The 24,550-nt window shown below is 47.5% G+C and overlaps 5 non-coding genes across 5 annotated transcripts; all 5 read right to left on the bottom strand.

Moving 5' to 3' along the window:
- Nucleotides 1-11,581: 11,581 nt before the first annotated feature.
- trnaq-cug (transfer RNA glutamine (anticodon CUG)) lies at nucleotides 11,582-11,653 on the bottom strand. Its single transcript has one exon. It is a non-coding gene; the product is annotated as a tRNA-Gln (tRNA).
- Nucleotides 11,654-12,888: 1,235 nt separating this feature from the next.
- On the bottom strand, nucleotides 12,889-12,960 carry trnaq-cug (transfer RNA glutamine (anticodon CUG)). Its single transcript has one exon. It is a non-coding gene; the product is annotated as a tRNA-Gln (tRNA).
- A 1,960-nt stretch (nucleotides 12,961-14,920) lies between these two features.
- trnaq-uug (transfer RNA glutamine (anticodon UUG)) lies at nucleotides 14,921-14,992 on the bottom strand. Its single transcript has one exon. It is a non-coding gene; the product is annotated as a tRNA-Gln (tRNA).
- A 3,319-nt stretch (nucleotides 14,993-18,311) lies between these two features.
- trnaq-uug (transfer RNA glutamine (anticodon UUG)) lies at nucleotides 18,312-18,383 on the bottom strand. The gene has a single exon. It is a non-coding gene; the product is annotated as a tRNA-Gln (tRNA).
- Nucleotides 18,384-21,024: 2,641 nt separating this feature from the next.
- On the bottom strand, nucleotides 21,025-21,096 carry trnaq-uug (transfer RNA glutamine (anticodon UUG)). Its single transcript has one exon. It is a non-coding gene; the product is annotated as a tRNA-Gln (tRNA).
- Between the last annotated feature and the right edge of the window lie 3,454 nt (nucleotides 21,097-24,550).

Raw genomic sequence — 24,550 nt, 5'->3', positions numbered from 1 at the left:
TTAGCGATGATAAATCTATCGAACTCAGATATGAAATTATTATTTGCGCTGACTTCTACTGCTTTTTGTGGGAGAGGGTTCCACACTTCTACCACCCTTTGTGTGAAGAAGTGTTTCCTAAATTCTCTCCTGAATGGCCTGGCTCTGATTTTAAGGTTATTACCCATTGTTCGAGACTCCTCCACCAGTGGAAATAGTTTTTCTCTATCTATCCTATCAATTCCTTTCAAAATCCTGGAAACCTCAATCAACTCACCCCTTAACCTTCTATATTCCAGGAACAGAAGCCAGGTTTATGTAATCTCGCCTCATACTTTAACCCTTGGTCCCAGTTAACATGCTCCAAGTCCAGGATATCCTTTACCAGGTGCGGTGCCCAGAACTGTACACAGTGCTCCAGATGAGATCTAACCAGGGCTTTGTAAAGCTCTAGCAATCCCCCTTGTATTCTGGCCCTCTCGATATAAATTGGGTGAGTAGCGCCACCTGTTAGCACCTAAAGAGGCAGGCAGTGGCTGTAGCGCTACTGGCTGCACCTCCCGCGATATTCAGGAGGGGCGCTAGTGGTGGCGTTAGCCTGTTGCGCTGCGCCGCCACCGATGACATCATCGATGTGCGCAGTGCCCCGTTCGCGATATTTGGTAGCGAACGGCGCAGTTGCGCCGTTGGCTACCCGCACCTGGTTCACGGGGCCTTACTGTGCCGGCAGTGGCGCAAGTTAAGGTGGAGGTGCGGGGCGGCCGCCTGTCAGCACCTCCGTCCCCGGCCTCCTAACCCCACCCCCCGCGGCATTGCCAGCTGTTTCCCGAGAGCCCGGCACTTCTCCTTGGTGCCGGGCTCATTTCCCAGCACTCGCGATTGGTGTTCGCGCTGTTGCAGGCACCTCCCCCTTAACAGTGGGAGGAAGGCCTGCAGTACCGCAGCGTGCCGTGCCGCAGTGTGTGTCGCTTCGGCACGTTGCACTGCGATAATCAGTTTCAGCGCCCTAAGAGGGACGCGGAGTGCCTCGAGTCTCGCCCCGTGTCCCTCGAGGGGCACTGAAACTGAATTTCTGGCGATCGGTATTACTACGATCGCTGCGCTAAATCCTGCGCTCAGGCGACTTTTGCGCCACTTTGGCGCCACAACCCAATTTCTAGGCAAAGGCTCACATTCCATTGGCTTTGTTGATTATTTTTTGTACCTGATCACTATATTTTAGTGATCTCTTTACACAAACCCCTAAATGTCTTTGGACCTTCACTGCTCCCAGCTTTCCACCATTTAAACAATACTCACATCTGTCTTTCTTTGGTCCAGAATGGATGAGCTCACATTTAACTGTGTTGAAATCCAGCTGCCACAGTTTTGCCCACTCAGTTAATCTATCAATGTCTCTTTGTAATTTTATGCTCCCCTCTACACTACTTACTGTGCCACCTATCTTTGTGTCATCGGCAAACCTGGATATATGGCTCTCTATTATGTTATCCCTGTCATTAATAAATATAGTGAATAGTTGACCCCCCAGCACAGATTCTTGTGGACACCACAAGTCACTTCCTTCCAATTCGAGTACATTTCCACTGTCCCTACTCTCTGTCTCCCACCGCCTAACCAATCTCCTAACGAGCCCAATAATTTGCCTTCAATTCCATGACCTTTAATTTTAGCTAACAGTCTCTTATACGGAACCTCATTGAATCCATTCTGGAAGTCCATATACAACATATCCACAGACATTCCTCTGTCTACTACTTCAGCTAATTCCTCAAAGTTCAATGAGGTTCGTTAGACATGACCTGCCCTCTACACATCCATATTGCCTCTCTCTAATCAACTCACATTTCTCTCTGTGCTCAGTCACTTTGTCCTTGGCTGTAGGAGATTGTCATATATTCCTATCTCCCGTGTGGATGTATTACAGGATATTGTCAAACATCCTTTATCTCCAATACAAGTTCGAGGTGAAGGGAAACAGTGAAAAAACCTTTGACTTCGTTCAATAAAGTTATAATCAATCAGATACTGACATATAACCCCTTCCATGCAGTGTATATGAGACATCGGTACCAATAAAACACACACACCCCAGAGATACCGGCTTTGCTCCTCAAAGAGTCGATTTGAAGAGTTCCCCTTTTTTTATTACTCTGAGCTTCCGATTGCTGTATTCTTATATTTTTCATATTGGGACACGTGTGTGAATCATAAACCATCACTCCCTCCCTGTGTGTATCCTGATGATACAGTGGTTCTCATTTGTTCGGGACGCCTTGGATGTTTGATCGCTTCCAACCTTTATTGCAAAGACAACGTTTGTCTCTTCTCCACACGAGCAGTCGAAATTCCTGCTTCACACTCCCCCCTGCTGTGATAAAAGTCTGTCTCTTTCAGTGTGTGTCTTTCTCTCGTGTGTTTTAAACTTGCTCAATCCGGAGGGACCACCCGGCATCGAACTCGGCACCAGCTAAGAACACGGAAACGGAACACCCAGCCCCGTCGACCCTGCAAAGTCCTCCTCACCAACATCTGGGCAATTGTGCCAGAATTGGGAGCGCTGTGACACAGACTAGTCAAGCAACAGCCTGACATAGTCATAGTCACAGAATCTTACCTTTCAGCCAATGCCCCAAACTCCTCCATCACTATCCCTGGGTATGTCCTGTCCCACCGGCAGGACAGACCCACCAGGGGTGGCGGCACTGTGGTATACAGTCGGGAGGGAGTGGCCCTGGGAGTCCTCAACATTGACTCCGGACCCCATAAAAGTCTCGTTGCTTCAGGTCAAGCATAGGCAAGGAAACCTCCTGCTGATTACCACCTCCCTCCCACCCTCAGCTGATGAATCAGTGCTCCTCCATGTTGAACACCACTTGGAAGAAGCACTGAGAGTAACAAGGGCACAGAATGTACTCTGGGTGGGGGACTTCAATGTCCATCACCATGAGTGGTTCGGTAGCACCACTACTGACCGAGCTGGCTGAGTCCGGAAAGACATATCTGCCAGTCTGGGCCTCCGGCAGGTGGTGAGAGAACCAAAATGAGGGAAAAACCTACTTGACCTCGTCCTCACCAATCTACCTGTCGCAGATGGATCTTTCCATGAAAGCATTGGCAGCAGCGACCACCGCACAGTCACTGAGGAGACGAAGGCCCATCTTCACACCAAGAACACCCTCCATCATGTTGTGTGGCACTACCACCGTGCTAAATGGGACAGATTCAGAACAGATCTAGCAGCTCAAAACTGAGCATCCATGCGGCGCTGTGGGCCATCAGCAACAGCAGAATAGTATTCAACCACAATCTGTACCACCAAGGCCTGGCCTGGTTCAATAAGGAGTGCAGAAAACCATGCCAGGAGTAGCAGCAGGCATACCAAAAATGAAGTGCTAAAAAGCGGAAGCAGCATGCTATAGACAGGGTGAAGTGATCCCACAATCAATGGATCAGACCAAAGCTCTGCAGTCCTGCCACATTCAGTCGTGAATGGTGGTGGACAATTAAACAACTAACGGGAGGAGGAGGCACCATGAATATCCCCATCCTCAATGATGGCGGAGCCCAGCACGTGAGTGCAAAAACACGGCTGAAGCGTTTACCACCACGTTTATCACCATCTCACCCCCTCTCACTCTCTCTTCGCCCTCTCTCTCTCCCTCCCCTCTCTCTCCCTCCCCTCTCTCTCCCGCCCCCTCTCTCTCCCGCCCCCTCTCTCTCCCGCCCCCTCTCTCTCCCTACCTCCGTTCTCTCGCTCATCCTCTCTCTCTCTCCCTCCCCGCTCTCTCTCCCTCCCCCTCTCTCTCCCTCCCCACTCCCTCTCTTTCTCTCCCTCCCCCCTCCCTCTCTTTCTCTCTCTCCCTCGCTCCCCCCCTCTCCCACCCTACGATTCACACTGTTGTCTCCCTATTAATGTGTCCAGTTTTAGATGTGGCTGTGTAATAATACTGTGTAATGTCGATGTAATGAGTACAGACTCTGAACACAAAGCTTCCTGTGGGTAATTGGGGAGAGGAACACCAGCAGACTCTGCATGAATTCCCACTGGGAGCACAAATTCATAACATCAACTAGTTTATGTCGATTAGATTTGATTGGCTTTCAGGGAAATATTTTTGCATCAATTTAAACATCAACCCACAGCTGTACGATGGGGTTAATTATGAGGTCATTGTGATGAAATATTCCATTCATCACTGCCTGTGACTGTGGTTGGTTTCAGGTTCCCCCTTACCATTGTATTGCCTGTGACTGTGGTTGGTTTCAGGTTTCTCCTCACCATTGTATTGTGTATTGGAATGTATTGAATGTGTTGTGTGTAGGGCTCCGCCCATACCTGGCCTCTATGTAAGCCAGCTCAGTCTGGCCTCACAGCCAGTACTGCAGACCTCCAGGGAAGATACCTCTCTCCACTGCGTGTTATCTTCTAAGTTAATAAAAGCCTTGTTTTGTTTCGCTAACATCGAGTCTCGGGATTATTGAGGCACATCAATTTTATTAACTTATTTTTCAACACAATGGATCAACTCCTGAAACCCGAACGTTTGGATTTGGATCAGCATGCTCCGGACGCATCAGCACGCTTCGGACACTGGTTTATGTGTATGGAATTCTTCCTGGACAATTCCGCAGCCGTCAAAGACGCTACGGACGCTGCGAGTATGAAACTCGGAATTCTGCGGAATTGGGTAAGCCACCGGGTTTACCCCCTCATCCAAGACGCCGACACGTACCTGGCCGCCTGCGACATCTTAAAGGCGCATTACCAGCAGCCTACGAATGAGGTGTATGCTGGGCATCTGCTCGCCACTCGCGCACAGCGACCTGGGGAATCGGTGGAGGAGTTCCTCGGTACCCTGAAAATGCTTGGCAAAGACTGCAAGTGCCGAGATGTAAAAGCCGCAGTGTACACTGACGAGCTTGTTCGCGATGCCTTTATCACAGGCCTCCGCTCCACTTACATCCGGCAAAGACTGCTGGAAAAAACGGGATTGGACCTGAAACAGGCTGCGGACACCGCGCGATCACTGGATGTGGCCCAGAGAAACTCGGACGCCTACTCTTCAGCCCGTGCCGTCCACGCCGCCACGTGTGCACCAAGGGCGCCGCCATCTTGGAAGGCATCTTCCCCGCCCGGCAGCCCGACACCGTCAGGGCCCCGCTCTCCCCCGCAGAAGCCCTACGACAGCCGCGACGCGTCGGGGACCCAACTGCTACTTCTGCGGGCAGCCAAAGCACACCAGAAACCTGTGCCCGGCGAAAGGCACCACCTGCTTTTAGTGCGGTAAGAAGGGGCACTTTGGGAAGGTGTGCAGAGGGTACCCCGCTGGAAAACCAAAACTCGCCACCGCCGCGTGTGCGCCGTGGGAGCGGCCATCTTGGACGCCATCTTGCCCGACCTCGTGGGGTCGCCATCTTGTGAGCAGACAGCGCGGACGCCATCTTGTCTCGATCAGGGCCCTACAGTGGCATCGTTCACAGTGGACCAGACCAGGCCTCACCCGCTATCCAAATCAATGGTGGACATCGAGGTAAACAGGTGCGGGGTTAAATGTTTAATTGACAGTGGAAGCACGGAGTGTTTTATCCACCCGGAACTGGCACGACAACTCTCCCTAAAGGTGGTCCCTACTCGGGGTACCATCTCTATGGCTGATAAAACCCAGACATCGACCATTCTGGGTTACTGCACAGTACAATTGTCCGTTAACGGGACTGTATACGATAATTTTAAAGTATTAATCATGAAGAATCTATGCGCGAGCGTGATCTTGGGCCTGGATTTCCAGTGCAACCACCAAAGCATCACGCTCAAGTACGGTGGGTCCCAGCCGCCCCTCACAGTGTGCGGCCTGGCTACCCTGAAGGTAAAGCCGCCTTCGCTATTCGCGAACCTCACCCCTAACTGCCGGCCAATAGCGACCAAAAGCAGGAGGTACAGCTGGGAGGACAGGCGGTTTATCGCAACCGAGCTAGACAGGCTCCTGAAAGAGCGCATTATTGAATGCAGCAATAGCCCGTGGCGCGCCCAAATGGTGGTGGTAAGGGGTAGCGAGAAGAAATGGATGGTGATCGACTATAGCCAAACGATCAACAGGTACACCCAACTAGACGCCTACCCGCTACCCCGCATATCAGAAATGGTGAACCAAATCGCCCAATACCGGGTGTTCTCCACCATCGACCTCAAGTCAGCGTACCAGCAGCTCCCTATCAGACCAGATGACCGCCCGTACACCGCCTTCGAGGCGAACGGACGCCTCTACCAATTCCTCAGAGTCCCCTTTGGGGTGACGAATGGGGTCTCGGTCTACCAGAGGGAGATGGATCGCATGGTCGATGACCACCACTTGCAGGCAACCTTCCCCTACCTCGACAACGTCACCATCTGCGGTCACAACCAGCAGGATCACGACTCGAACCTCGAGAGGTTCCTGAAAACCGCACAAAAACTCAACTTCACCTACAACGAGGACAAGTGCGTTTTCAACACCACGCGCCTCTGCATACTAGGCAGCGTGGTGGAGAATGGGGAAATCGGACCAGACCCCGACCGATTGCGCCCCCTACGGGAGCTGCCCCTGCCCAACACTCCCAAAGCCCTGAAAAGGTGGCTGGGGTTATTTTCTTATTATTCCCAATGGGTCCCCAACTACTCCGACAAAGCCCGCCCCCTCTTGAAAGCATCCTCTTTTCCGCTCTCTGCTGAGGCCCACGCCGCCTTCAAAAGCATTAAGCAGGATATTGAGCGGGCCACGCTACAGGCAGTGGACGAGAACACTACATTTCAAGTGGAAAGTGATGCGTCTGACTTTGCCTTGGCGGCCACCCTCAACCAGGCGGGGCGGCCCGTAGCTTTCTTCTCGAGGACCCTCCAAGGGCCCGAGATCAGACACTCCTCCGTGGAAAAGGAGGCCCAAGCCATCGTGGAGGCAGTGCGCCACTGGCGCCACTACCTAGCCGGCAAACGCTTCACCCTACTTACCGACCAGCGGTCGGTAGCGTTTATGTTCAATAACAAACAGAGGGGGAAGATCAAAAATGATAAGATTCTTAGGTGGAGGATCGAGCTCTCCACCTTCGAGTATGACATCATTAACCGGCCAGGGGCCCTTAACGAATCCCCAGATGCCCTCTCACGAGGGATTGTGCCAGCGCCACCGGGGATCGGCTACAGACCCTCCACAACGACCTCTGCCACCCAGGGGTCACGCGGCTGTTCCACTTCATAAAGTCCCGCAACTTACCCTACTCGATTGAGGAAGTTCGGTCTCTGACCAGGAACTGCCGCACTTGCGCTGAGTGCAAGCCTCGGTTCTACCACCCTGATAGAGCCCACTTAATCAAAGCTACACGGCCCTTTGAGCGGCTCAGCTTAGATTTCAAGGGCCCCCTCCCGTCCGTCGACCGCAATGTTTACTTCCTGAACATTGTGGACGAATACTCCCGGTTCCCATTCGCCTTCCCCTGCCCAGACATGACCAGCGCCACGGTCATTAAATGCCTCAACAGCCTGTTCTGCCTGTTCGGTATGCCGAGCTACATCCACACGGATAGGGGGGCGTCCTTCATGAGTGAAGAGCTACGCCAGTACATGCTGTCCAGGGGTATCGCCACGAGCCGTACCACCAGCTACAACCCCCGGGGTAATGGTCAAGTGGAGCGAGAGAACGGGACAGTATGGAAAGCAGTCACTCTAGCTCTAAGGACCAAGGGCCTCCCTATCTCCCGCTGGCAGGAAGTCCTCTCAGATGTGCTCCATTCGATACGGTCGCTATTGTGTACTGCCACTAATGCCACGCCTCATGAACGAATGTTTAGCTTCCCCCGGAAATCCACCTCAGGCGTATCCATGCCGTCATGGCTCTCCACCCCGGGTCCGGCATTCGTGCGAAGGCATGTGAGGGGCCATAAGACGGACCCTCTCGTGGAGCCAGTGCACCTACTCCACACCAACCCCCAATACGCGTATGTCTGGCACGCCGACGGAAGGGAGGACACCGTGTCAATAAAAGATGTCGCCCCAGCCGGTAACGACAACAACCACGGCAATAGCAGCAACAACGACCACAGCAACTCTTACCCACCCACTACTCTTTCATCACCCCCGGAAGAACATCGACCAACGGCACCCCCACCAACTACCCCTTCAACAACCCTGGTGGCACCCCCGGCAGAGACCCAGGAGGCCACCGGGGACACCCAGCCGACACCCGCGACACCACAACAGCCACGTCGGTCGCAGAGGATTACCAAACCCCCGAACAGACTAAATCTATAGAAGGGGTGAATGTGATTAAATATTCCATTCATCACTGCCTGTGACTGTGGTTGGTTTCAGGTTCCCCCTTACCATTGTATTGCCTGTGACTGTGGTTGGTTTCAGGTTTCTCCTCACCATTGTATTGTGTATTGGAATGTATGGAATGTGTTTTGTGTAGGGCTCCGCCCATACCTGGCCTCTATGTAAGCCAGCTCAGTCTGGCCTCACAGCCAGTACTGCAGACCTCCAGGGAAGATACCTCTCTCCACTGCGTGTTATCTTCTAAGTTAATAAAAGCCTTGTTTTGTTTCGATAACATCGAGTCTCGGGATTATTCAGGCACATCAGTCATCATCAGCAGTGAGGTCATCAGCTGACAGGTCAGGTGACCGCTTGAGCCACAAGGCATCACAACCCGATCTATGACTGGATTTAGAGCCCAAACCCTGTCACAATGGCCTTTTCAAATCAACTTACTGGCTGCTGGAAAACACAGCAGGTAAACTTTGTGTTTGACCGCGAGGAGCGCAAGTGAGAGATTTACAAAACACAATCAACTCTTGTGAAGATCAGTGAGTGAAGGCTGAGAGCTCTGTGCTCGAGCAGACCGTGAGTTTATCAATAGGAGATAGGTCGAGAAATTCCTTTCCCCGAGAATGGGTGCGGGGATCGGAATGGGCTCGCAACACAGGCCCGTTCGGAGGACTGCAGGCAGTTTGCCAACTTCGTGCTGCCGACTCTGCTGAGCACTGAGCACGGGGGGGTGAATAACGCCAAGGGCGCGGGTCCGATCCCCGTACGGGCCAACAGCCTAATTTTATGGTCTTTCCGAAAATATAAAATACAAACTTTAGAAGGTAGAAGGAAGCTAATGCAGACAGAATCTCACGGGGGATTTATTTGGATTAACATCCACTGCACCTTTGCCACCGGGGCTGAGAGACACATCTTTCTGTTTATTTGTCTTTCTGGGTTTGCTGATGAAAGTTGAACAGGAGGCCTGTTCCCGATAATGGTCACAAGCAGGTAAGAGACAGACAGAGCGGCTCTGACCCCGCGAGATGGGCAAAAGGCTTCAGTTCAGGAGAAATGCATCAATGAATTGTTCGCCCAGCACCGAGAGAGACAACATCCAGAGAAAAACACAGGAGGAAATCGATTTCAAGTGGATGCCTACCCGCACTTGGTGCCGTGCTTTCGCAAACACGTCTTTTGTGTGCTCGTCTAAAAAATGTCATTTTGTCCGAACAGTTTGCCTGTCGCGAAAGGATCTGAATTGCAAAGGAGCAGGCAGGAACAACTGCATTGCTGTGCTTGCTGGAGCTTCCCTGGTGTTCTACTGGTTAGGATTCGGCGCTCTCATCGCCGCAGCCCGGGTTCGAATCCCAGTCAGGGAACAGTGCGTTTTGGGGCTGTTTGAATTGCCCGATTTGTAGAGCCTCTCAATCGAGCTTGAGCCCACCACAGGCCGGAAGGGTCAGCGCGCTACCTGCTTCCAGCACGATTCGCTGGAACCACAGTCTCTCCCGCAATTCTCCAAACACCGATGGATTCTTTGGGCGGTTGCCCTCGGTCGGCGCCCGTTGCTCAGACTACGACCTTCCAGGACCTTCCTTTCAGGTGAGATCCCCGTGAGATGATGCCACACTGCAGGTGAGTTCGAACTTACTCGTCGCCACTGTAAAGTCTGCACCTCAATAATACACGCACTTCGGGAGTAACAGTTTAACATGTACTTTACTGAACAAGAGGCAGCTTGAAACTGAAACTACAGAAGCCTGCTAGGGCCTTTTATACAGGGGTGGTCACTGCCAGTACTGCAGTCTAAGACCAGTTATTCCCTTAAAGGTACATACACAACAGAGAACAATAAATCAACTGTCATTGATTCAGGCAGCAAACGGTCCAGCAACCGTGGTTGGTACACAGATGCCTTTACCCTGTATGTCCGAAATTTCCAGCAACTGGGACAACAAGAATTCAGGTTCCACCGAGATTTGAACTCTGATTGCTGGATTCAGAGTCCAGAGTGCTAACCATTACACCATGGAACCGTTGCTGAAGATTTCCTTAGCTCTTTTCTCAAAATCAACAACATTAACGTCTCCACCATTCAACTTTGTCTCGGCCTGGTCTCATCCTTAACTTCAGCTTGCCCACTTGCCCCTCTGCTAAGCCTCGGTTCTGAGCAAATCACACAGCCGCCTTGATGGATCTTGGTTCTCAAAACGCTGCTTCTTTCTCACACTGCTCAGAGCAGCTTGTATTACAGTCCTGCCTGATAAAATGTGTATAAACCTTGCAAGGCACTGCTGCACTAAAGAAAAGCAATTGTTAACTTTTTTCGTGAATACGAAGTGCAATGTCTACGTTTCAAGAAGCACTGCTTTCAATTACAACAAGTATGCCAGCCGAATGCATCTTGCAAAGAAAATGTTGAGCAATCTGCTGTGGAATCAAATGAAGCACTGAAAAACACACATCTTTCTGCTCCGCTCATTTGGAACTGGGAATGAGAGGTTCAGCCTATCATCTGATGTCGAGAACAATAAATCAACCGTCATTGATTAAGGCAGCAAAAGCCCAGTAACCGTGGTTGGTATGCAGATGCCAAGCATGTATGCCCTAAATTTCCAGCAGCTGGGACAACAAGAATTCAGATCCCACCGAGATTTGAACACGGATCACTGGATTTAAAGTCCAGAGTGCTCACCATTACACCATGTAACCGTTGCTGAAATGTTCATTAGATTCTTTGCTCGAAATCAACAACATTACCATCTCCACCATTATACTTTGTCTCCGCCTGGTCTCATCCTTAACTTCAGCTTGCCCACTTGCCCCTCTGCTAAGCTTCGGTTCTGAGTAAATCACACAGCTGCCTTGATGGCTATCGGTTCACAAATCTCTGTTTCTTTTTCACACTGCTCATAGCATCTTGTATTGCAGTCCTGCCAGGTAAAATGAGTATAATCTTTGCAAGGCACTGCTGCACGAAAGATGAGCAATTGTTAACTTTTTTCGAGAATATGAAGTGCAATGCCTACGTTTCAAGAAGCACTGCTTTCAATTTCAGCAAGTATGCCAGCCGAATGCAGCTTGCAAAGAAAATGTTGAGCATTCTGCTGTGCAGTCAAACGAAGCACTGGACAGCACACATCTTTCTCCCCCTCTTATTTGGAACTGGGAATAAGAGGTTAAGCCTATCATCTGATGTCGAGAACAATAAATCAACCGTCATTGATTCAGGCAGCAAACGGTCCCGTAACCGTGGTTGGTATGCAGATGCCAAGTTTGTATGTCACAAATTTCCAGCAGCTGGGACAACAAGAATTCAGGTTCCACCGAGATTTGAACTCGGATCGCTGGATTCAGAGCCCAGAGTGCTTACCATTACACCATGGAACCTTTGCTGAGTAGTTCCCTCGATTCTTTTCTCAAAATCAACAACATTACCATCTCGATAGCAAAATACTGCAGATGTTGGAAATCCGAAATAGCAACAGAAAATGCTGGAAAAACTCAGCAGGTCAGGCAACATCCGTGGAGAGAAATTTGAGTTGACGTTTCGGGTTTGACCCTTCTTCAAAACTGGAGAGAAAAGGAACTAGATCGAAGGCAGGGCTGCGATCGGACAAAAGAATAAAAGAACCAAAAGAAGTAAAAGAGATTAGAAGCTAGACGAGATGGTAATAGGCTGGGATTAGGTGTAAAGTGTACTGGCAGGGCAAAAGATAGCTGCCAGGTGTGAGAGAGAAACAAAAGGAAAGGGGGGGGAGGAAAGGAGTGGAAAAATATAAGTAAAAATGAAATAGGGGCCGAGGTTATGATCTGAAATTGTTGAACTCGATATTGAGACCGGAAGGCTGCAGAGTGCCTAATCGGAAGAAGAGGTGCTGTTCCTCCTTTTGGTTCTTTTGGTTCTTTTATTCTTTTGTCCGATCGCAGCCCTGCCTTCGATCTAGTTCCTTTTCTCTCCAGTTTTGAAGAAGGGTCAAACCCGAAACGTCAACTCAAATTTCTCTCCACGGATGTTGCCTGACCTGCTAAGTTTTTCCAGCATTTTCTGTTGTTATTTAACATTACCATCTCCACCATTATACTTTGTCTCGGCCTGGTCTCATCCTTAACTTCAGCTTGCCCACTTGCCCCTCTGCTAAGCTTCGGTTCTGTGTAAATCACACAGCTGCCTTGATGGCTATCGGTTCACAAATCTCTGTTTCTTTTTCATACTGCTCATAACAGCTTGTATTGCAGTCCTGCCAGGTAAAATGTGAATAATCTTTGCAAGGCACTGCTGCACGATAGATAAGCAATTGTCAACTTTTTTCGAGAATACGAAGTGCAATGTCTACGTTTCAAGAAGCACTGCTTTCAATTTCAACAAATATGCCAGCCGAATGCAGCTTGCAAAGAAAATGTTGAGCAATTTCTGTGCAGTGAAACGAAGCACTGGACAATACACATCTTTCTCCCCAGCTTATTTGGAACTGGGAATGAGAGATTGAGCCTATCATCTGATGTCGAGAACAATAAATCAACCGTCATCGATCCAGGCAGCAAATGGTCCCGTTACCGTGGTTGGTATGCAGATGCCAAGTTTGTATGTCCCAAATTTCCAGCAGCTGGGACAACAAGAATTCAGGTTCCACCGAGATTTGAACTCGGATCGCTGGATTCAGAGCCCAGAGTGCTTACCATTACACCATGGAACCTTTGCTGAGCAATTCCCTCGATTCTTTTCTCAAAATCAACAACATTACCATCTCCACCATTATACTTTGTCTCGGCCTGGTCTCATCCTGAACTTCAGCTTGCCCACTTGCCCCTCTGCTAAGCTTCGGTTCTGAGCAAATCACACAGCTGCCTTGATGGCTATCGGTTCACAAATCTCAGCTTCTTTTTCACACTGCTCATAGCAGCTTGTATTGCAGTCCTGCCAGGTAAAATGAGTATAATCTTTGCAAGGCACTGCTGCACGAAAGATGAGCAATTGTTAACTTTTTTCGAGAATATGAAGTGCAATGCCTACGTTTCAAGGAGCACTGCTTTCAATTTCAGCAAGTAGGCCAGCCGAATGCAGCTTGCAAAGAAAATGTTGAGCATTCTGCTGTGCAGTCAAACGAAGCACTGGACAACACACATCTTTCTCCCCCTCTTATTTGGAACTGGGAATAAGAGGTTGAGCCAATCATCTGATGTCGAGAACAATAAATCAACCGTCATTGATTCAGGCAGCAAACGGTCCCGTAACCGTGGTTGGTATGCAGATGCCAAGCTTGTATGTCCCAAATTTCCAGCAGCTGGGACAACAAGAATTCAGGTTCCACCGAGAATTAAACTCGAATCGCTGAATTCAAAGTCCAGAGTGCTCACCATTACACCATGGAACCTTTGCTGATAAATTCATTTGAATCTTTTCTTAAATCAACAACATTACCGTCTCCACCATTATACTTTGTCTCGGCTAGGTCTCATCCTTAACTTCAGCTTGCCCACTTGCCCCTCTGCTAAGCCTCGGTTCTGAGTAAATCACACAGCTGCCTTGATGGCTATCGGTTCACAAATCTCTGTTTCTTTTTCATACTGCTCATAACAGCTTGTATTGCAGTCCTGCCAGGTAAAATGTGAATAATCTTTGCAAGGCACTGCTGCACGATAGATAAGCAATTGTCAACTTTTTTCGAGAATACGAAGTGCAATGTCTACGTTTCAAGAAGCACTGCTTTCAATTTCAACAAATATGCCAGCCGAATGCAGCTTGCAAAGAAAATGTTGAGCAATCTGCTGTGCAGTGAAACGAAGCACTGGACAATACACATCTTTCTCCCCCGCTTATTTGGAACTGGGAATGAGAGGTGGAGCCTATCATCTGATGTCGAGAACAATAAATCAACCGTCATCGATCCAGGCAGCAAACGGTCCCGTAACCGTGGTTGGTATGCAGATGCCAAGTTTGTATGTCCCAAATTTCCAGCAGCTGGGACAACAAGAATTCAGGTTCCACCGAGATTTAAACTCGGATCGCTGGATTCAGAGCCCAGAGTGCTTACCATTACACCATGGAACCTTTGCTGAGCAGTTCCCTCGATTCTTTTCTCAAAATCAACAACATTACCATCTCCACCATTATACTTTGTCTCGGCCTGGTCTCATCCTTAACTTCAGCTTGCCCACTTGCCCCTCTGCTAAGCTTCGGTTCTGAGCAAATCACATAGCTGCCTTGATGGCTATCGGTTCACAAATCTCAGCTTCTATTTCACACTGCTCATAGCCGCTTGTATTACAGTCATGCCAGGTAAAATGAGTATAATCTTTGCAAGGCACTGCTGCACGAAAGATGAGCAATTGTTAACTTTTTTCGAGAATATGAAGTGCAATGACTACGTTTCAAGAAGCACTGATTTCAATTTCAACAAATATGCCAGCCGAATGCAGCTTGCAAAGAAAATGTTGAGAAATCTGCTGTGCAGTGAAACGAAGCACTGGACAATACACATCTTTCTCCGCCGCTTATTTGGAACTGGGAATGAGAGGTTGAGCCAATCATCTGATGTCGAGACAATAAATCAACCGTCATCGATCCAGGCAGCAAACGGTCCCGTAACCGTGGTTGGTATGCAGATGCCAAGTTTGTATGTCCCAAATTTCCAGCAGCTGGGACAACAAGAATTCAGGTTCCACCGAGATTTAAACTCGGATCGCTGGATTCAAAGTCCAGAGTGCTCACCATTACACCATGGAACATTTGCTGGTAAATTCATTTGGATCTTTTCTTAAAATCAACAACATTACCGTCTCCACCATTATACTTTGTCTCGGCCAGGTCTCATCCTTAACTTCAGCTTGCCCACTTGCCCCTCTGCTAAGCCTCGGTTCTGAGTAAATCACGCAGCTGCCTTGATGGCTATCGGTTCACAAATCTCTGTTTCTTTTTCATACTGCTCATAACAGCTTGTATTGCAGTCCTGCCAGGTAAAATGTGAATAATCTTTGCAAGGCACTGCTGCACGATAGATAAGCAATTGTCAACTTTTTTCGAGAATACGAAGTGCAATGTCTACGTTTCAAGAAGCACTGCTTTCAATTTCAACAAATATGCCAGCCGAATGCAGCTTGCAAAGAAAATGTTGAGCAATCTGCTGTGCAGTGAAACGAAGCACTGGACAATGCACATCTTTCTCCCCCTCTTATTTGGAACTGGGAAGAAGAGGTTGAGCCTATCATCTGATGTCGAGAACAATCAATCAACCGTCATTGATTCAGGCAGCAAACGGTCCCGTAACTGTGGTTGGTATGCAGATGCCAAGTTTGTATGTCCCAAATTTCCAGCAGCTGGGACAACAAGAATGCAGGTTCCAGCGAGATCTGAACTCGGTTCGCTGGATTCAGAGCCCAGAGTGCTTACCATTACATCATGGAACCTTTGCTGAACAGTTCCCTCGATTCTTTTCTCAAAATCAACAACATTACCATCTCCACCATTATACTTTGTCTTGGCCTGGTCTCATCCTTAACTTCAGCTTGCCCACTTGCCCCTCTGCTAAGCTTCGGTTCTGAGCAAATCACATAGCTGCCTTGATGGCTATCGATTCACAAATCTCAGCTTCTTTTTCACACTGCTCATAGCAGCTTGTATTACAGTCCTGCCAGGTAAAATGAGTATAATCTTTGCAAGGCACTGCTGCACGAAAGATGAGCAATTGTTAACTTTTTTCGAGAATATGAAGTGCAATGACTACGTTTCAAGAAGCACTGCTTTCAATTTCAACAAATATGCCAGCCGAATGCAGATTGCAAAGAAAATGCTGAGATATCTGCTGTGCAGTGAAACGAAGCACTGGACAATACACATCTTTCTCCCCCGCTTGTTTGGAACTGGGAATGAGAGGTTGAGCCAATCATCTGATGTCGAGAACAATAAATCAACCGTCATCGATCCAGGCAGGAAACGGTCCCGTAACCGTGGTTGGTATGCAGATGCCAAGTTTGTATGTCCCAAATTTCCAGCAGCTGGGACAACAAGAATTCAGGTTCCACCGAGATTTGAACTCGGCTCGCTGGATTCAGAGCCCAGAGTGCTTACCATTACATCATGGAACCTTTGCTGAGCAGTTCCCTCGATTCTTTTCTCAAAATCAACAACATTACCATCTCCACCATTACACTTTGTCTCGGCCTGGTCTCATCCTTAACTTCAGCTTGCCCACTTGCCCCTCTGCTAAGCTTCGGTTCTGAGCAAATCACATAGCTGCCTTGATGGCTATCGATTCACAAATCTCAGCTTCTTTTTCACACTGCTCATAGCAGCTTGTATTACAGTCCTGCCAGGTAAAATGAGTATAATCTTTGCAAGGCACTGCTGCACGAAAGATGAGCAATTGTTAACTTTTTAAGAGAATATGAAGTGCAATGACTACGTTTCAAGAAGCACTGCTTTCAATTTCAACAAATATGCCAGCCGAATGCAGATTGCAAAGAAAATGCTGAGAAATCTGCTGTGCAGTGAAACGAAGCACTGGGCAATACACATCTTTCTCCCCCGCTTGTTTGGAACTGGGAATGAGAGATTGAGCCAATCATCTGATGTCGAGAACAATAAATCAACCGTCATCGATCCAGGCAGGAAACGGTCCCGTAACCGTGGTTGGTATGCAGATGCCAAGTTTGTATGTCCCAAATTTCCAGCAGCTGGGACAACAAGAATTCAGGTTCCACCGAGATTTAAACTCGGATCGGTGGATTCAAAGTCCAGAGTGCTCACCATTACACAATGGAACCTTTGCTGGTAAATTCATTTGTATCTTTTCTTAAAATCAACAACATTACCGTCTCCACCATTATAATTTGTCTCGGCCAGGTCTCATCCTTAACTTCAGCTTGCCCACTTGCCCCTCTGCTAAGCCTCGGTTCTGAGTAAATCACACAGCTGCCTTGATGGCTATCGGTTCACAAATCTCTGTTTCTTTTTCATACTGCTCATAACAGCTTGTATTGCAGTCCTGCCAGGTAAAATGTGAATAATCTTTGCAAGGCACTGCTGCACGATAGATAAGCAATTGTCAACTTTTTTCGAGAATACGAAGTGCAATGTCTACGTTTCAAGAAGCACTGCTTTCAATTTCAACAAATATGCCAGCCGAATGCAGCTTGCAAAGAAAATGTTGAGCAGTCTGCTGTGCAGTGAAACGAAGCACTGGACAATACACATCTCTCTCCCCCGCTTATTTGGAACTGGGAATGAGAGGTTGAGCCTATCATCTGATGTCGAGAACAATAAATCAACCGTCATCGATCCAGGCAGCAAACGGTCCTGTAACCGTGGTTGGTATGCAGATGCCAAGTTTGTATGTCCCAAATTTCCAGCAGCTGGGACAACAAGAATTCAGGTTCTACCGAGATTTGAATGCGGATCGGTGGATTCAGAGCCCAGAATGCTTACCATTACACCATGGAACCTTTGCTGAGCAGTTCCCTCGATTCTTTTCTCAAAATCAACAACATTACCATCTCCACCATTATACTTTGTCTCGGCCTGGTCTCATCCTTAACTTCAGCTTGCCCACTTGCCCCTCTGCTAAGCTTCGGTTCTGATCAAATCACACAGCTGCCTTGATGGCTATCGGTTCACAAATCTCAGCTTCTTTTTCACACTGCTCATAGCAGCTTGTATTGCAGTCCTGCCAGGTAAAATGAGTATAATCTTTGCAAGGCACTGCTGCACGAAAGATGAGCAATTGTTAAATTTTTTCGAGAATATGAAGTGCAATGACTACGTTTCAAGAAGCACTGCTTTCAATATTCAACAAATATGCCAGCCGAATGCAGCTTGCAAAGAAAATGTTGAGCAATCTGCTGTGCAGTGAAACGAAGCACTGGACAATACACATCTTTCTCCCCCGCTTATTTGGAACTGGGAATGAGAGGTTGAGCCTGTCATCTGATGTCGAGAACAATAAATCAACCGTCATCGATCCAGGCAGCAAACGGTCCCGTAACCGTGGTTGGTATGCAGATGCCAAGTTTGTATGTCCCAAATTTCCAGCAGCTGGGACAACAAGAATTCAGGTTCCACCGAGATTTGAACTCGGATCGCTGGATTCAAAGTCCAGAGTGCTCACCATTACACCATGGAACCTTTGCTGGTAAATTCATTTGTATCTTTTCTTAAAATCAACAACATTACCGTCTCCACCATTATACTTTGTCTCGGCCAGGTCTCCTCCTTAACTTCAGCTTGCCCACTTGCCCCTCTGCAAAGCCTCGGTTCTGAGTAAATCACACAGCTGCCTTGATGGCTATCGGTTCACAAATCTCTGTTTCTTTTTCATACTGCTCATAACAGCTTGTATTGCAGTCCTGCCAGGTAAAATGTGAATAATCTTTGCAAGGCACTGCTGCACGATAGATAAGCAATTGTCAACTTTTTTCGTGAATACGAAGTGCAATGTCTACGTTTCAAGAAGCACTGCTTTCAATTTCAACAAATATGCCAGCCGAATGCAGCTTGCAAAGAAAATGTTGAGCAATCTGCTGTGCAGTGAAACGAAGCACTGGACAATACACATCTTTCTCCCCCACTTATTTGGAACTGGGAATGAGAGGTTGAGCCAATCATCTGATGTCGAGAACAATAAATCAACCGTCATCGATCCAGGCAGGAAACGGTCCCGTAACCGTGGTTGGTATGCAGATGCCAAGTTTGTATGTCCCAAATTTCCAGCAGCTGGGACAACAAGAATTCAGGTTCCACCGAGATTTGAACTCGGCTCGCTGGATTCAGAGCCCAGAGTGCTTACCATTACATCATGGAACCTTTGCTGAGCAGTTCCCTCGATTCTTTTCTCAAAATCAACAACATTACCATCTCCACCATTACACTTTGTCTCGGCCTGGTCTCATCCTTAACTTCAGCTTGCCCACTTGCCCCTCTGCTAAGCTTCGGTTCTGAGCAAATCACATAGCTGCCTTGATGGCTATCGATTCACAAATCTCAGCTTCTTTTTCACACTGCTCATAGCAGCTTGTATTACAGTCCTGCCAGGTAAAATGAGTATAATCTTTGCAAGGCACTGCTGCACGAAAGATGAGCAATTGTTAACTTTTTAAGAGAATATGAAGTGCAATGACTACGTTTCAAGAAGCACTGCTTTCAATTTCAACAAATATGCCAGCCAAATGCAGATTGCAAAGAAAATGCTGAGAAATCTGCTGTGCAGTGATACGAAGCACTGGGCAATACACATCTTTCTCCCCCGCTTGTTTGGAACTGGGAATGAGAGATTGAGCCAATCATCTGATGTCGAGAACAATAAATCAACCGTCATCGATCCAGGCAGGAAACGGTCCCGTAACCGTGGTTGGTATGCAGATGCCAAGTTTGTATGTCCCAAATTTCCAGCAGCTGGGACAACAAGAATTCAGGTTCCACCGAGATTTAAACTCGGATCGGTGGATTCAAAGTCCAGAGTGCTCACCATTACACAATGGAACCTTTGCTGGTAAATTCATTTGTATCTTTTCTTAAAATCAACAACATTACCGTCTCCACCATTATAATTTGTCTCGGCCAGGTCTCATCCTTAACTTCAGCTTGCCCACTTGCCCCTCTGCTAAGCCTCGGTTCTGAGTAAATCACACAGCTGCCTTGATGGCTATCGGTTCACAAATCTCTGTTTCTTTTTCATACTGCTCATAACAGCTTGTATTGCAGTCCTGCCAGGTAAAATGTGAATAATCTTTGCAAGGCACTGCTGCACGATAGATAAGCAATTGTCAACTTTTTTCGAGAATACGAAGTGCAATGTCTACGTTTCAAGAAGCACTGCTTTCAATTTCAACAAATATGCCAGCCGAATGCAGCTTGCAAAGAAAATGTTGAGCAGTCTGCTGTGCAGTGAAACGAAGCACTGGACAATACACATCTCTCTCCCCCGCTTATTTGGAACTGGGAATGAGAGGTTGAGCCTATCATCTGATGTCGAGAACAATAAATCAACCATCATCGATCCAGGCAGCAAACGGTCCTGTAACCGTGGTTGGTATGCAGATGCCAAGTTTGTATGTCCCAAATTTCCAGCAGCTGGGACAACAAGAATTCAGGTTCTACCGAGATTTGAATTCGGATCGGTGGATTCAGAGCCTAGAATGCTTACCATTACACCATGGAACCTTTGCTGAGCAGTTCCCTCGATTCTTTTCTCAAAATCAACAACATTACCATCTCCACCATTATACTTTGTCTCGGCCTGGTCTCATCCTTAACTTCAGCTTGCCCACTTGCCCCTCTGCTAAGCTTCGGTTCTGATCAAATCACACAGCTGCCTTGATGGCTATCGGTTCACAAATCTCAGCTTCTTTTTCACACTGCTCATAGCAGCTTGTATTGCAGTCCTGCCAGGTAAAATGAGTATAATCTTTGCAAGGCACTGCTGCACGAAAGATGAGCAATTGTTAAATTTTTTCGAGAATATGAAGTGCAATGACTACGTTTCAAGAAGCACTGCTTTCAATATTCAACAAATATGCCAGCCGAATGCAGCTTGCAAAGAAAATGTTGAGCAATCTGCTGTGCAGTGAAACGAAGCACTGGACAATACACATCTTTCTCCCCCGCTTATTTGGAACTGGGAATGAGAGGTTGAGCCTTTCATCTGATGTCGAGAACAATAAATCAACCGTCATCGATCCAGGCAGCAAACGGTCCCGTAACCGTGGTTGGTATGCAGATGCCAAGTTTGTATGTCCCAAATTTCCAGCAGCTGGGACAACAAGAATTCAGGTTCCACCGAGATTTGAACTCGGATCGCTGGATTCAAAGTCCAGAGTGCTCACCATTACACCATGGAACCTTTGCTGGTAAATTCATTTGTATCTTTTCTTAAAATCAACAACATTACCGTCTCCACCATTATACTTTGTCTCGGCCAGGTCTCCTCCTTAACTTCAGCTTGCCCACTTGCCCCTCTGCAAAGCCTCGGTTCTGAGTAAATCACACAGCTGCCTTGATGGCTATCGGTTCACAAATCTCTGTTTCTTTTTCATACTGCTCATAACAGCTTGTATTGCAGTCCTGCCAGGTAAAATGTGAATAATCTTTGCAAGGCACTGCTGCACGATAGATAAGCAATTGTCAACTTTTTTCGTGAATACGAAGTGCAATGTCTACGTTTCAAGAAGCACTGCTTTCAATTTCAACAAATATGCCAGCCGAATGCAGCTTGCAAAGAAAATGTTGAGCAATCTGCTGTGCAGTGAAACGAAGCACTGGACAATACACATCTTTCTCCCCCACTTATTTGGAACTGGGAATGAGAGGTTGAGCCTATCATCTGATGTCGAGAACAATAAATCAACCGTCATCGATCCAGGCAGCAAACGGTCCCGTAACCGTGGTTGGTATGCAGATGCCAAGTTTGTATGTCCCAAATTTCCAGCAGTTGGGACAACAAGAATCCAGGTTCCACCGAGATTTAAACTCGGATCGCTGGATTCAGAGCCCAGAGTGCTTACCATTACACCATGGAACCTTTGCTGAGCAATTCCCTCGATTCTTTTCTCAAAATCAACAACATTACCATCTCCACCATTATACTTTGTCTCGGCCTGGTCTCATCCTTAACTTCAGCTTGCCCACTTGCCCCTCTGCTCAGCTTCGGTTCTGAGCAAATCACATAGCTGCCTTGATGGCTATTGGTTCACAAATCTCAGCTTCTTTTTCACACTGCTCATAGCAGCTTGTATTACAGTCCTGTAAGGTAAAATGAGTATAATCTTTGCAAGGCACTGCTGCACGAAAGATGAGCAATTGTCAACTTTTTTCGAGAATATGAAGTGCAATGACTACGTTTCAAGAAGCACTGCTTTCAATTTCAACAAATATGCCAGCCGAATGCAGCTTGCAAAGAAAATGTTGAGCAATCTGCTGTGCAGTGAAACGAAGCACTGGACAATACACATCTCTCTCCCCCGCTTATTTGGAACTGGGAATGAGAGGTTGAGCCTATCATCTGATGTCGAGAACAATAAATCAACCGTCATCGATCCAGGCAGGAAACGGTCCCGTAACCGTGGTTGGTATGCAGATGCCAAGTTTGTATGTCCCAAATTTCCAGCAGCTGGGACAACAAGAATTCAGGTTCCACCGAGATTTGAACTCGGCTCGCTGGATTCAGAGCCCAGAGTGCTTACCATTACATCATGGAACCTTTGCTGAGCAGGTCCCTCGATTCTTTTCTCAAAATCAACAACATTACCATCTCCACCATTATACTTTGTCTCGGCCTGGTCTCATCCTTAACTTCAGCTTGCCCACTTGCCCCTCTGCTAAGCTTCGGTTCTGAGCAAATCACATAGCTGCCTTGATGGCTATCGATTCACAAATCTCAGCTTCTTTTTCACACTGCTCATAGCAGCTTGTATTACAGTCCTGCCAGGTAAAATGAGTATAATCTTTGCAAGGCACTGCTGCACGAAAGATGAGCAATTGTTAACTTTTTTCGAGAATATGAAGTGCAATGCCTACGTTTCAAGGAGCACTGCTTTCAATTTCAGCAAGTCGGCCAGCCGAATGCAGCTTGCAAAGAAAATGTTGAGCATTCTGCTGTGCAGTCAAACGAAGCACTGGACAACACACATCTTTCTCCCCCTCTTATTTGGAACTGGGAATAAGAGGTTGAGCCTATCATCTGATGTCGAGAACAATAAATCAACCGTCATTGATTCAGGCAGGAAACGGTCCCGTAACCGTGGTTGGTTTGCAAATGCCAAGCTTGTATGTCCCAAATTTCCAGCAGCTGGCACAACAAGAATTCAGGTTCCACCGAGATTTAAACTCGGATCGCTGGATTCAAAGCCCAGAGTGCTCACCATTACACCATGGAGCCTTTGCGGGTAAATTCATTTGAATCTTTTCTTAAAATCAACAACATTACCGTGTCCACCATTATACTTTGTCTCGGCCAGGTCTCATCCTTAACCTCAGCTTGCCCACTTGCCCCTCTGCTAAGCCTCGGTTCTGAGTAAATCGCACAGCTGCCTTGATGGCTATCGGTTCACAAATCTCAGCTTCTTTATCACACTGCTCATAGCAGCTTTTATTGCAGTCCTGCCAGGTAAAATGTGAATAATCTTTGCAAGGCACTGCTGCACGATAGATAAGCAATTGTCAACTTTTTTCGAGAATACGAAGTGCAATGTCTACGTTTCAAGAAGCACTGCTTTCAATTTCAAGAAATATGCCAGCCGAATGCAGCTTGCAAAGAAAATGTTGAGCAATCTGCTGTGCAGTGAAACGAAGCACTGGACAATGCACATCTTTCTCCCCCGCTTATTTGGAACTGGGAATGAGAGGTTGAGCCTATCATCTGATGTCGAGAACAATAAATCAACCGTCATCGATTCAGGCAGCAAACGGTCCCGTAACCGTGGTTGGTATGCAGATGCCAAGTTTGTATGTCCCAAATTTCCAGCAGCTGGGACAACAAGAATTCAGGGTCCGCCGAGATTTGAATTCGGATCGCTGGATTCGAGAGCCCAGAGTGCTTACCATTACAGCATGGAACCTTTGCTGAACAGTGCCCTAGATTCTTTTCTCAAAATCTACAACATTACCATCTCCACCATTATACTTTGTCTCGGCCTGGTCTCATCCTTAACTTCAGCTTGCCCACTTGCCCCTCTGCTAAGCTTCTGTTCTGAGCAAATCACATAGCTGCCTTGATGGCTATCGGTTCACAAATCTCAGCTTCTTTTTCACACTGCTCATAGCAGCTTTTATTGCAGTCCTGCCAGGTAAAAAGAGTATAATTTTTGCAAGGCACTGCTGCACGAAAGATGAGCAATTGTTAACTTTTTTCGAGAATATGAAGTGCAATGACTACGTTGCAAGAAGCACTGCTTTCAATTTCAACAAATATGCCAGCCGAATGCAGCTTGCAAAGAAAATGTTGAGCAATCTGCTGTGCAGTGAAATGAAGCACTGGACAATACACATCTTTCTCCCCCGCTTATTTGGAACTGGGAATGAGAGGTTGAGCCTATCATCTGATGTCGAGAACAATAAATCAACCGTCATCGATCCAGGCAGCAAACGGTCCCGTAACCGTGGTTGGTATGCAGATGCCAAGTTTGTATGTCCCAAATTTACAGCAGCTGGGACAACAAGAATTCAGGTTCCACCGAGATTTAAACTCGGATTGCTGGATTCAAAGTCTAGAGTGCTCACCATTACACCATGGAACCTTTGCTGTTAAATTAATTTGAATCTTTTCTTAAAATCAACAACATTACCGTCTCCACCATTAT

Source organism: Somniosus microcephalus, unplaced genomic scaffold, assembly GCF_052327205.1.
Source record: "Somniosus microcephalus isolate GS21.2 unplaced genomic scaffold, FLI_Smic_1.0 unresolved_chr4, whole genome shotgun sequence".
Taxonomy (NCBI): domain Eukaryota; kingdom Metazoa; phylum Chordata; class Chondrichthyes; order Squaliformes; family Somniosidae; genus Somniosus; species Somniosus microcephalus.
The sequence above is the reverse complement of the archived record's forward strand: the minus strand, read 5'-3'. Positions and strand labels throughout refer to the sequence as shown.